Raw genomic sequence first — 12,897 nt, 5'->3', positions numbered from 1 at the left:
AGAACACCTGTGAGACTAGTAGGGCAACTCTGGGAGGTGATCAGGCTCCCCTTCCTCCTCTTAGGGGCAAGCCTCCAAAATGAACCTGGGTTCTTACCAGTCTGATGGGTGGCCCTCCCTAGGCAGGTTCCTGGGCCTCCCTGGGTTCTGTTGTGCTCCCAGGGTCTTCACCCTGACAAGTTGGGAATGCTAGACCCTATGGATCACTAAGTCCACTGGCTCTAGGGAGATCATCTCTCCTGGCATCCCAGGTTGTACCCCTGGGACAAGGGAGGTGAAATCACTGTCTCTGAATCCTGGATGAGCCCCCAGAATATGTGAGCAGGGCTTATGTGCAGAGAAATGAGACACCAAACTTTTTTTTTTTTTAACCTGGTACTGGCTCAGAGGATTAGTATCCAGAGGCTGAATGCAGCAGGAGGCTTCCTTATATACTGCACTTATTTTCCCAATACTTCTAAGTTTCTTTGTCCCCCTTATCAGGTATACTATGAATTTTGGGCAGATATCTGTAGGTTATGCTGCATTACTACAGAACTACACATGTGCCCACAGATGCTGGTGGTGCTGCACATCAACTTCCCTTTGATCCAGGAGGGCTCAGTCCTCTCCCAGTATATATTAACCTGGAATTGACCATCAGAAAGTCAAGTCACCTGAGTAAGTAATTTATCTCTTAGCTACAATTTCCACATTTATCAAATGAAGACATAAGGTTTGCCTTGTGTACCAAAGAGTCCTAAAATATAATTATTGTTTTGAGTGGTTAAAGCATGTGAAAATCTTTTGTATGATATAAAAATAGGAGTCATACATTTTTCTTAGAGGGAGTTAGGAACATTTTGGAGAAAGGTAGCTGACATAATAGAGCTTCTGTGGATATTTCAACTACTGAGTGTGTAATTTCCATGCTGAGTGGTCAAGAGTATGAGTCTTGGTAAGACAGACCTGTGTTGTGATTCCACCTGATTCATTTAAATTTGTGTATCTTTGAATTTTAAATAATGTAAGTTTTTTATTTCTTCTGGTTAAAATATGTGTAAGAATATTTACTAAAGCTACTGGGAATATGTATTTTGAAAGAGCATATAAAACACTTGGCACAGTGCCTGGAACTATTGACATTGGTTTGGAAGCCTGGATTGTACATTTTTGATAATAGGGGATTTTAAGGGACTCAAAATAGAAAGAATGCAGTGAACAATACTGTAAGCCCATGACATAGCTTTAGTAATTTTCTGCAAATGTAAGGAACTCCATGTTCATTTTGAGAAGAAATCAATGATTGATACATCTTCCCTGGTGCCCTTTTCACATTTTAATCTAGGCAAATTACAGAGGTTTGAACCTGGCTTAATGTAAAGATATAAACATGAACACAGATACTTCTCAGTTCTTGTTTACTCCTATGTACTCAATATGGGACAGAGCAGTTGTTCAATAATTTGTTATTGAATGAAAAATAAATGTCTATTGGTTTCATATGGAAAAGATTTGGTTAATGTGAGGGTTTGATATATTATTGAAGCCAGAATTGTCAAGACTGTTATATTCACCAACAATTATGAGAAATAAAGGGAAATGTAGCCAAAATGAAGACTTTTCATAGTACAAAGGACATGGCTCTAATATTATGGCATGTTCATAGACATTTCACACTTTTGCCAATTCCCAGCTGAGGCAAGCACAGCATGAGGAGAGAGAACCAGAGAGCCTGTCTGAGTTCCTCCTCTTGGGCTTCCACATTGGACCAGAGCAGCAGGGTGTGTTCTTTATCTTGTTCCTGGGCATGTACCTGACCACGGTGCTGGGGAACCTGCTCACAATTCTGCTTATCAGGCTGGACCCTCACCTCCACACCTCCAGGTACTTCTTCTTCAGCAACATGGCCCTCATGGACATCTCCTTTTCATCTATCAATGTCCCAAAGATGCTGATGGACATGCACACTGAGTAGAGATCCATCCCCTATGCCATGTGCATAGCACAGATATATTTTTTTCATATTTTTACTGATCTAGAAAATTTCCTTCTCACCTCAATGGCATATGATTGGTATGCAGCCATCTGTCACCTTCTCCACTATACTACCATCATTGCAGAAGTAATCTGTACCTTACCAGTCACTGTATCTTGGATTCTGTCCTGTTCCAGTGCCCTTTGTCACACCCTCCTACTGGCACAGCTGTCCTTCTGTGCTGACAATACCATCTCCCACTTCTGTGACCTTAGTGCCTTATTCATGCTCTCATGCTAAGATACATTCCTCAATGATCTGGTCATTTTCACATAAGATTGACAGTCATCATCCTCCCACTAATATGCATCTTGGTCTCTTATGTCCGCATCAGGGCCACAATCCTCCATGTTCTGTCCACCAGGGGGATCTGCAAAGCCTTGTCTACATGAGGCTCCCACCTCTCTGTGGCTTCTCTCTATTATGGAACAATTATTGCCTGTATTTTGTCCCCTCATCTAGCACCTACAGTGACAAGGACATAATTTCTTCTGTGATGTACACTGCGGTCATCCCATTGCTGAATCCCTTCATTTACAGACTGAGAAATAGGGACATGAAGGATGCCCTGGAGAGACTCTTCAACAAGGCAGCTGTCTTGTCTCAATGATATTTGCTCATCTTTATAACAGACACAGGTAGTCACATAGCCCCATATCCTACATGTATAATCTTAAGCCCAGGTTGGAATGAATATACTTTAAATATTTGGTAACATGAATTTCAATTTGTTACACTTATTGTTTCTTTTCCTAAAAACACATTAGTATAAATTGTGAATTCTGAGCTTACCTTATTTATTACTGCTCTTGTCCATGGCATTGAGAAATTACATACCTAGGAGTACTTATGTCTATATTCTTATATCAGGGGGATTTGTTAGTTTGTTATAAAAATCTTTATTGAGGTAAAATTGCTCTATGAATGTAGTACACATTTAAAGTGTTCAGAATAGTATTTTCATATGTATATACTGTGAAATAACCTCCATAATCTAGTGAAATAATATATTCTTCATCTCCATTTAGTGGCCATTTTAATTTTTTAATTTTTTTTCCCACTGTACAGCATGGGGACCAAGTTACACATACATGTATGCATACTTTTTCCTCGAATTGTTGTGTTGTGATCTAAGTATCCAGACATAGATCTCAGTGCTACACAGCAGGATCTCATTGTAAATTCATTCCAAGAGCAATAGTCTGCATCCATTAACCTCAAGCTCCCAATCCCTCCCACTACCTCCCTCCCTCCCCCTGGGCAACCACAAGTATATTCTCCAAGTCTATGATTTTCTTCTCTGAGGAAAGGTTAATTTGTGCTGTATATTAGATACCATATATGAGTGATATCATATGGTATTTGCCTTTCCCTTTCTGACTTATTTCACTTAGTAGGAGAGTCTCTAGTTCCATCCATTTGCTACAAATTGCATTATGTCATTCTTTTTATGGCTGAGTAGTATTCCATTGTGCATATAAACCACATCTTCCTAATCCAATCATTTGTCGATGGGAATTTGGGTTTTTTCCATGTCTTGGCTATTTTGAACAGTGCTGAAGTGATAATGTGGATTCATGTGCATTTTTAAGGAAAGTTTTTTTCTGGATATATGCCCAAGAGTGGGGTTGTGGGGTCATATGGTAGTTCTATACATAGTTTTCTAAGGGTCCTCCATACAGTTCTCCATAGTGGTTGTACCAGCTTCTATTCCCACCAACAGTGCAGGAGGGTTACCTTTTCTTCAAACCCCCTCAAGCACTTGTTATTTGTGGATTTATTACTGATGGCTATTCTGACTGGTGTGAGATGATATCTCATGGTAGTTTTGATTTGCATTTCTCTAATAATCAGGGATATTGAGCATTTTTTTCATGTGTTTGTTGGCCATCTGTATATAAAATGGGAAAAGGAAAGTCTATTCAGCAAGAATTGCTGGGAAAACTGGACAGCTGCATGTCAATCAATGAAACTAGAACAACCCTCACACCATGCACAAAAATAAGACAAGACACCATTAAACTCCTGGAAGGAGAGGCAAAATATTCTCTGACATCAACATCATGAATATTTTCTCAGGTCAGTCTCCCAAAGCAAAAGAAATAAAAACAAAAATAAACCAATGGAATCTAATCAAACTGACAAGCTTTAGTACAGCAAAGGAAACCAAAAAGAAAACAAAAAGACAACTTTCAGAATGGGAGAAAATAGTTTCAAATGATGCAATGGACAAGGGCTTAATCTCTAGAATATACAAGTAACTTATACAACTTGACAGAAAAAGGCCAACAACCCAATGGAAAAATGGGCAAAAGACCTGAATAGACATTTCTCCAAAGAAGATATACATATGGCCATTTTAATTTATTTGTGTCTGGTGTGAGAGAACTTAAGATCCACTGTGCTATTGGATTAAATATAAAGTGTACAATACAGTCTGGTTCACTATAGTCATGCTGTGCATTATACCTCAGAAGAACTGACTGTAACTTTGTCCATTATGCTAGTGAAATAAATCAAACTCAAAACAAGGTAAATACTGCATTATCTCACTTTTATGTGGAAACTGAAATAACCAATTCATAGAGTAGAAGATAGGATGGTAGTTGCTAGGGGTTGGGGGGGGATATGGGTCCCCATTGATTGATGGAAGATCCAGGCTTGTCAGGCTCCCGTGGCATAGAAAAGTGCCAGATCTGGGACTTGGTAAATTATGTCTTTTCCTCTCCTCACTTCCCATTCATCTTTCTTTTCATGTTTTGTTTTGTTGGTGGTGATGATGATGGGTCAGGAGACGAAAAGGTAGAGAAGCCTTTATTTCTCCAGGAAACAATCCACAGCTATGAGTTCAGCTCCTCCACTTAGGGACTCAAATATTCTTCTGGATTTTAGAAATGACAATCACTCTAAGACATTGCTGTTCTCTATACTCAGCAGTTCTCTCTCTGATGAGTTTTTGCTGGGGTGTTCTGACTGCAAGCATGAGTTTGAACAAAATGCCCACTCCATACGGATTGGGAATGAACAAGACAATGAAAGCCCCCATTGAATTTGTTGTCTGTCTCATTCAATGACTTAATTATGAATCTCCATGAAAATAATTTCTACTCATCTTTGTGATACCAGTTTTATGTTATGAGACTAAGTAATAATGTCTTTTCTTTTATATCTATTGAAATACAGCATAGTTTTCCTTCTTCAAGCTATATTTAGTTAAAGATGAATATGATCAAAACTACTTCTGTGCCTCAGCACCATGTACCTTAAGAGAAGAGTATTTAGGAAAACAGATTACAATTGCAGGATGTACCTGCCAGAGTGTGTGGCCTGGGGCAATTTCCTTCACTCCTCTGAATATCCCTTTCTTATGTGCTAATTGAAAACATTCTAAAGTATCTAAAATATGTTTGATTTGAAACAAATGCAATACTAAATTTGGATTATCATGACCCCTGACCAAGAATAATGAGTATTAGCTTTCCCTTCCTGTGTACCAGTATAACTTTTGTCCCAAATATGTGTTCATGTTTATAGTTCTGCATCCAACTCTTTATGGGAAGAAGATTTTTATTTCTTTTGCTTAATTACCTAGGAGGGGAATTGCTATGTCAAGTGTATGTTGAACTTTATGAAACACTGACCAACAATTTCCAATCAAGGTTTTATATTATACATTACTGTTGACCATGTATGAGGGTTCCAATTTCTAATCTCACTGCCTCTAGTATTGCCAGTCTTCTGATTTCAGCCATTCTAGTGGGTTTACTGTGGTATCTCTCTGTGGTTGTCATTTTCATTTATCTATTGAGTAATGATTTGTGTCTTTCTAAAAACTGATCTGCTATCTTCTTTGGTGAAGTATCTTTTCAAATCTTTTACCTCTAGTTTTAAAAAATAATTGGCTTTCTTGTCTTCTCTAAGTGTTCTGGATTCACAATTTATCAGAAATATATTTTATAAATATTTTCTGCCAGTCTGAAGCTAGTTGTTTCATTCTGTTAAGAGTTTCTTTTCAAGTCTAAGTGCATCTTATTTTTATGAAGTCCAAATTATTATTTTTTTCTTTAAAATGTTCATGACTTTTTTGTCCTATTCAGTAAATTTTGACAACCCGAGTTTTCCAAGATTGTATCCAGTGTTTTCTTCAAAATAGTTTTCTCATTATAGTTCTTAACAATTTGACCCATCTCTAGTTATATGTTTTGCATGTGGTGCAACACAAGACAGTGTTCATTTAAGGCATATTGATATTGAAACATGCTGGCCCCATTTATTGAAACAATATCCTTTCCACATTCAATTGCCTTGGTGCATTTGTAAAATATTATTTGACCTTATGTATATTGTTCTGTTTCAAAATTATTCACTCTATTCAAATTATTCATTGACCTATATTCCTATCCTCATGCAGTTATTGTTTTTCCCTTTCTATGGATTAAGAAACAGTTTTGAAATTTGGTATAGTAAGTCTGATGTTTGTTTTGAATTTTTGTTATTTTTTCTATTTTTTTCCTTTTACCTTCTATATAAAATTAATAATTAACTTCTAAAAGTAGGCTGCTGCTATTTTGACTTTGATTACCATGAATCTATAGGTCAATTGTAGGGAGAGCTGCCTCTGTAATTCACTGAATTATCCAATCTATGTCAAAAACATATGTCTTTTATTTACATCCTCTTTGATTTCACCCATGAATGTTTTGTGGTTTTTATCAACTTTGTTTTGCATGTGTTTTGATAAATTTATCCATGTGTATTTTTTGTTTTTTTTTCCTACTGCTATAATAGTATATAAAAATTCTCAATTCACAATTCCCACTGTGAGGAAATAGACATACCATTGATTTGGGGTTTTGTTCATTCACCTGGTTTTGTACTACCTTGTTAAACTCATGTCTTTCAAATATATTTGGATTCTTTTAATTTGACTTCTTCCCTTCTTTTTCTGCCTTTGTTTAGATTAATTTTGTTTGTTTGTTTGTTTTTCCATTTTCTAGGGCTGTGCCTAAGGCACGTGTGTTCCTAGGCTAGGGGTTGAGTTAGAGCTGCAGCTGCAGATCTATATGATAGCAACAGTAATGCAGGATTTCAGCCACATCTGTGATCTACACTAGAACTTGGGGCAATATGGAATCCTTAACCCACTGTATGAGGCCAGGAATCAGGGCAACACCTTCATGGATATAAGGCAGGTTCATTCCTGCTGAGTCATGACAGGAATTTCTGTATTATTCATTTTATCTCTAATATTTTCTTCTTGGGCATATATATTATTTTTGAGCCTCAGGTTTTTTCCCACAGTCTTCTCAAATTTTGATTTAGTATTTTTACGTGTGTCTGCCATATGCTAAATGCAAGTTTACAAATTTTATACATAAATATAAGTACATAACTAGCATTTGGAGTGACATTTAAGGCTGTGCCGATATTCTCAACTCTAGGCTGTGTGGAGTGTGAAGATGGGAATCAAAATATTCTGAGGGAATTTGGTATTTGATACATGTGGAGAATTTATGACAACAACTTTCCTTAATCATTCATTTAGCTCATTCCATAAGCTCTGACTTAGGTGATCCCACAGGTGAATGAAGATAATCTGGCCTTGTTGCTCTTTCCATGGGGTTCAACCTAAATTTCCATTCATCATGTATTTTCCTGGATCTTTTCAAAGTTATGCTCTTTTTTCAAAGGACAAAGCACCATGTACCACATCTTCTCTATTATTCATCTACAAAAAAAGTCAAGTAATGCCTTATGCAGTAACATGGATGGAGTTAGAAATTATCATACTGAGTGAAGTCACAGAGACAGAGAAGTAAAGATATCATATGATATCACTTGCAAATGGATACTAATAAAATTATACAAAAACTTATTTAGAAAACAGAAACTCACAGATTTTGAAATGAAGCTTATGTTTACCATAGGTGGAACCATCATGGGGAGGGAAGAAACAGAAGGGCAGGAATAACATATACACACTACTGTATAAAATAGATGATCAACTAGATCCCACTGTATAGCACAAAAAAATGTACTCAATAGTTTGTAATAATATATAGGGGGGAATATATATATTTGTGTGTGTGTGTGTGTGTGACTGATTCAGTTTGCTGCACAACTAAAACTAAAGGAACATTGTAAGTCAGCTATAGTCCATTTAAAAAATTAAAAAACAAAATTCAGAGCAATCCAGGGTAATCAGAAACTAAGACAATGGAGCCCATTAAATGGATAATTTTAAAGACATGATAAAGATAGTATGAGAAAACTGACCATATATATATATATATGGGTCACTATGCTTTACAGCAGAAAATGACACAACACTGTATATCAATTAGTCTAATAAAAATGAAATAAAATGGGTACCTTGGGTACCCTTCATTAGACAACTGACAAGAGAGATTTCAAGGCATAGTATAGTCTTTAATAAAATTTCAAAATTTATGGAGGTATCTTAGAAAACTATGCATATAACTACCTTATGACACAGCAATCCCACTCTTGGGCATATATCAGGGCAAAATTCTACTTAAAAAACACATATGCACCTGCATGTTCATTGCAGCACTATTCACAATAGCCAAGACATGGAATCAAGCAAATGTCCACTGATAGATGATTGGATCAGGAATATGTTGTATATATACACAATGGAATACTACTCGGCCATAAAAATGAACAAAATAATGCCATTTGCCACAACTTGGATGGAATCTAATATAGTTCTATATGTTCTATTGACTATAGTTCTAAATGTATCATATGGCACCAATGAACTTTTCCACAGAAAATTATGGATTTGCAGAATAGACTTGTGGTTTCCAAGGGGGAAGGGGAGGGAGTGGGAGGTATGGGGAGCTTGGGATAAATAGATTCAGAATGTTACCTTTGGGATGGATTAACAATGGGATCCTGCTGTGTAGCACTGGGAACTCTGTCTTATCAATTATGATGGAACATGTAATGTGAGAAAAAAGAATGTATACATATATGTGTAACTGGGTCACCATTCTGCACAGTAGAAAAATATATAAATAAATGATAAAATTAAAATAAAGTAAAATAAAATAAATGTTCTGCTTTATAAATTCTAAAATTTAAAATAAATACAATAATTTATATGTAACTCAATGTTATCAACTAAAAAAATTTCAAAATGAATGTGTTCATTCAACAAATGCTCAGCTAAAAATTTTAAAAAAGGTGGGTAAATTGACGTAGGGCTATTTTGTGTGTTCAATGTATTGATAGGCATAGAAGTAGAAATGCAAATATTATTAAAATAAATTATCATAGACAAGTAAAGCTAGAAAATAAGATATAAAATAAAATGGATTTATGTAAACCTCAAATTTTCTAAATAAACTCATTGTAGAAAGGTAAAAAAAAATGAAAAATGGAAAGGTGAAGTACTTTGACTTTATCCTTTTTTTATGTCTGTTTTATTTGGATTTCCATCAGGAAGGAGAATTTTATTTTACTTTATTTTATTTTAACTATTTTTAATAGTAATTTCCTCAATACAATTTTTTTTCTACTGTACAGCATGGTGACCTGGTTACACATACATGTACACATTCTATTTTTGCATATTATCATGCTCCATCATAAGTGACTAAACAAAGTCCCCAGTGCTACATAGCAGGATCACAATATCCCCTGGGGATAAAAATCCCTCTTCACATCCCAGGCTATGTCTTGTCAGGGAAAACATGAATCTGGTAGGAAGGGCCAGGAAGGAGGTATCCCCACATCTCCTTCTGGGCTCCCACATACAGGGAATCTCCCTGTTCTCCCTAAGGATGGTGTTGACACACAGTCTGCCCTGAGGACCACTTGCCTGAGAATCACCTGGCCCCAGGTCTCATGAATGTGCATCACTGGATGTGTTGCTGGGGTCAGCATCTTTAACAAGCTCCCTAGGTGATTCTACGGAACATCCAAGTTATGGAGCACTGCATTAGGTCATCTGTCTTTGAGGCAGGAGGAGGAAACCTGAGCAATTAACACAGGTTTAATGCAGGTCTCTTACAAAAAGCTTGGTGCCCTGTCTCCTTGGGTCCTCTCCCTGGTGGGTATAGCATAGTCTTCACATCTCCATTTCTGCAGGGGGTGAACTAACTGAGGCATAAGCTCCAGGCTCATGACTTTTCTTTCTAATGCTGTTGAGGGATTCAGGACCACAGAAGTTGCAGCCTAATCTTGTGTCAGGGTGTCCTACAGAAAAGGTGAGAAACCAGTTGATGCTCCTGGCATCTATATTACTTGAGCAAAAATTTCAGAGCAGTATAGCATATCTTTTACCAGAAGTAGGAGTGTGTGTGTATGCATACGTGCATGTGAACACATATCCTCAGCACTTCTGTGAGCTCTCCCTTAAGCCACTTCTTATTCCTAGTTCCTTAAGATGGATAGAGGAGACATTCTTGGATTCTCTCTTTGAACTTTCTTAATAATATCGCTTTTCATTTTAGATTGTGCAGGTTGATGAGGTCATGAGAGGTTGTTTTTTGTGCATGTATATACATATTGTAAATAGATAATTTTATATGTAGCAGCAAATGATGATTAAGAGGCCGATGCTCTCCTAGATGATGAAAATATGCCACTGAGCCAGTTTCTCTTCTGTATCCACTCTTAACTGATATTAAGTTCTCTCATTTCACATGATGATGCCACCAAATTTAAAAGATATTTGTAGGGTCATAGCAATGCAGACAGACCTTGGCATATTCAGTAGTAGAAAAGCTCCCTCTTTACCTGGCTACTGTAAATCATAATGTGATGGTTTCTGCTTCTCTCAAACTCTATACCTGCCAGCAAACAGGAGAGGATCATGAGGAGGGAGAACCAGAGCAGCATGTCTGAATTCCTCCTTCTGGGGCTCCCCACTCAGCCAGAGCAGCATGGCATCTTATTTGCCCTGTTCCTGGGCATGTACCTGACCACAGTGCTGGGGAACCTGCTCATCATCCTGCTCATCAGGCTGGACCCTCGCCTCCACACCCCCATGTACTTCTTCCTCAGTCAGCTGGCCCTCTCTGACATTTCCTTTTCATCTGTCACCATCCCTAAGATGCTGATGAACATGCAGACTCAGGATCAATCCATTCCTTATGCAGGGTGTATAACACAAACATATTTCTTCATGTTTTTTGCTTGCATTGATAACCTTCTTCTTGCAGTGATGGCCTATGACAGGTATGTGGCCATCTGTCACCCTCTCCATTATGCCATCATCATGAGAGAGGAGCTGTGTCTGTGTCTGTTGGCTGGATCCTGGCTCCTCTCCTGTGCCACTGCACTGACCCACACCCTCCTCCTGGCTCAACTGTCCTTCTGTGCTGACATCATCATCCCCCACTTCTTCTGTGACCTTGCTGCCCTAGTCAAACTCTCCTGCTCAGACACATCCCTCAATGAGCTGCTCATATTCACTCTAGGGCCTGCTGTTGTCATTTTTCCATTGAGTGGCATCCTGGTCTCTTATGGCCATATTGGGCTCTCCATCCTGAGGGTCCCCTCTATGAAAGGGATCTGCAAAGCCTTGTCCACCTGTGGCTCCCACCTCTCTGTGGTGTCTCTATTCTATGGAACAATTATGGCTGTGTACTTTTCCTCCTCATCAGGCCAGTCCCATGACAAGGACATCATTGCTTCTGTGATGTACACAGTGGTCACCCCCATGCTGAACCCTTTCATTTACAGTCTGAGAAACAGAGACATGACTTTGGCTCTGGGGCTTGTTTTCAGAAACAGTAACATTTTAGCCAAGTGAGGATAATTTAACCATGTTTTTATTTACTCACTGACCTTGTTAGAAATGCCTTAAAAAGTTGTGTGTTGATCACCCATGTCTCTAGCACTTTTCTAACTCTCCTTTAAATGGTCATTGCTATTGGGTCATTCCCTTTACCTTTGGTCATATATCTTGCCCATTTAATCTTCTGTAACCCTAAATATAACATTACCCACAATAGACATTTGGTTTTTAAAGCACCAAACAACTTTGTGTGTGTGTTTGTTTCCACTTTGTTTTTTTTTTTCAATGTTTTATATTATTATTACATTTGGCTTTTTTACAGCTTTTTTAAGTAAGTGTATATTTTAAGTTTTATTATGGCCATCTCTTGGGAATTTGTTTTTAAATTTTTTAATCAATTAAATAATTTCAATTATAGTGGACTTACAATGTTGTGTTAGTTTAATTTGTAGAGCAAAGTGATTCAATTTCATATATATATAGTATATATATATATATAATATGGGTATATTTAAGTTTGTTTTTCCCTCTGTTATTATAATATAAATAGAATAGTTCCATGTATTATATATATCTATATTATATATTGTTGTGTGTATATGTTAAGCCCAATCTCCTAATTGTACCTCCCCACTTTCGTATTTTTCCCCATGAGTTTGGGTTTCTATGTCTGTAGCTTTATTTCTGTTTTGTGTATAAGTTCATTTTATCATTTTTTTTAGATACCATTTATAAGCAATATCATATTATGTATGTTTTTTTGTGTCTCTTTTACTTCATTTAGTGTTATAATCTCTAGGTCCATCCATGTTGCTACACATAGCATTATTTCATTCTTTATATGGATGAGTAGTGTTCTATTAAATATATGTACCACATCTTCATCATTCATATATTGATGCATGTTTAAGTTGTTTCCATGTCTCAGCTTCTTGCCTTCCAAAGCTACATTCGGTTAAGTTTCCAAAGTTGAGTTTTAGTAGAGTTCAAAAATCTTATCTTCTAAATGCAGCATCAAGTTAATAAAGTATTTTTGTTCCTTTACTAAACCTAAATAAACTTTAATTGGATTGTGCTTTTCACAATAGGGGAGCACAGAGTAGTCAATCCA

The 12,897-nt window shown here is 37.0% G+C and overlaps 1 pseudogene; it reads left to right on the top strand.

The window, feature by feature from the left end:
- Positions 1–300: 300 nt before the first annotated feature.
- LOC125121394 (olfactory receptor 1J4-like) lies at positions 301–11,801 on the top strand (annotated as a pseudogene).
- The last annotated feature ends 1,096 nt before the right edge of the window (positions 11,802–12,897 follow it).

The sequence above is a fragment of the Phacochoerus africanus genome, chromosome 2, assembly GCF_016906955.1.
Source record: "Phacochoerus africanus isolate WHEZ1 chromosome 2, ROS_Pafr_v1, whole genome shotgun sequence".
Taxonomy (NCBI): domain Eukaryota; kingdom Metazoa; phylum Chordata; class Mammalia; order Artiodactyla; family Suidae; genus Phacochoerus; species Phacochoerus africanus.
Note: the sequence above shows the minus strand (reverse complement) of the source record. Positions and strands in the feature narration are given on the sequence as shown.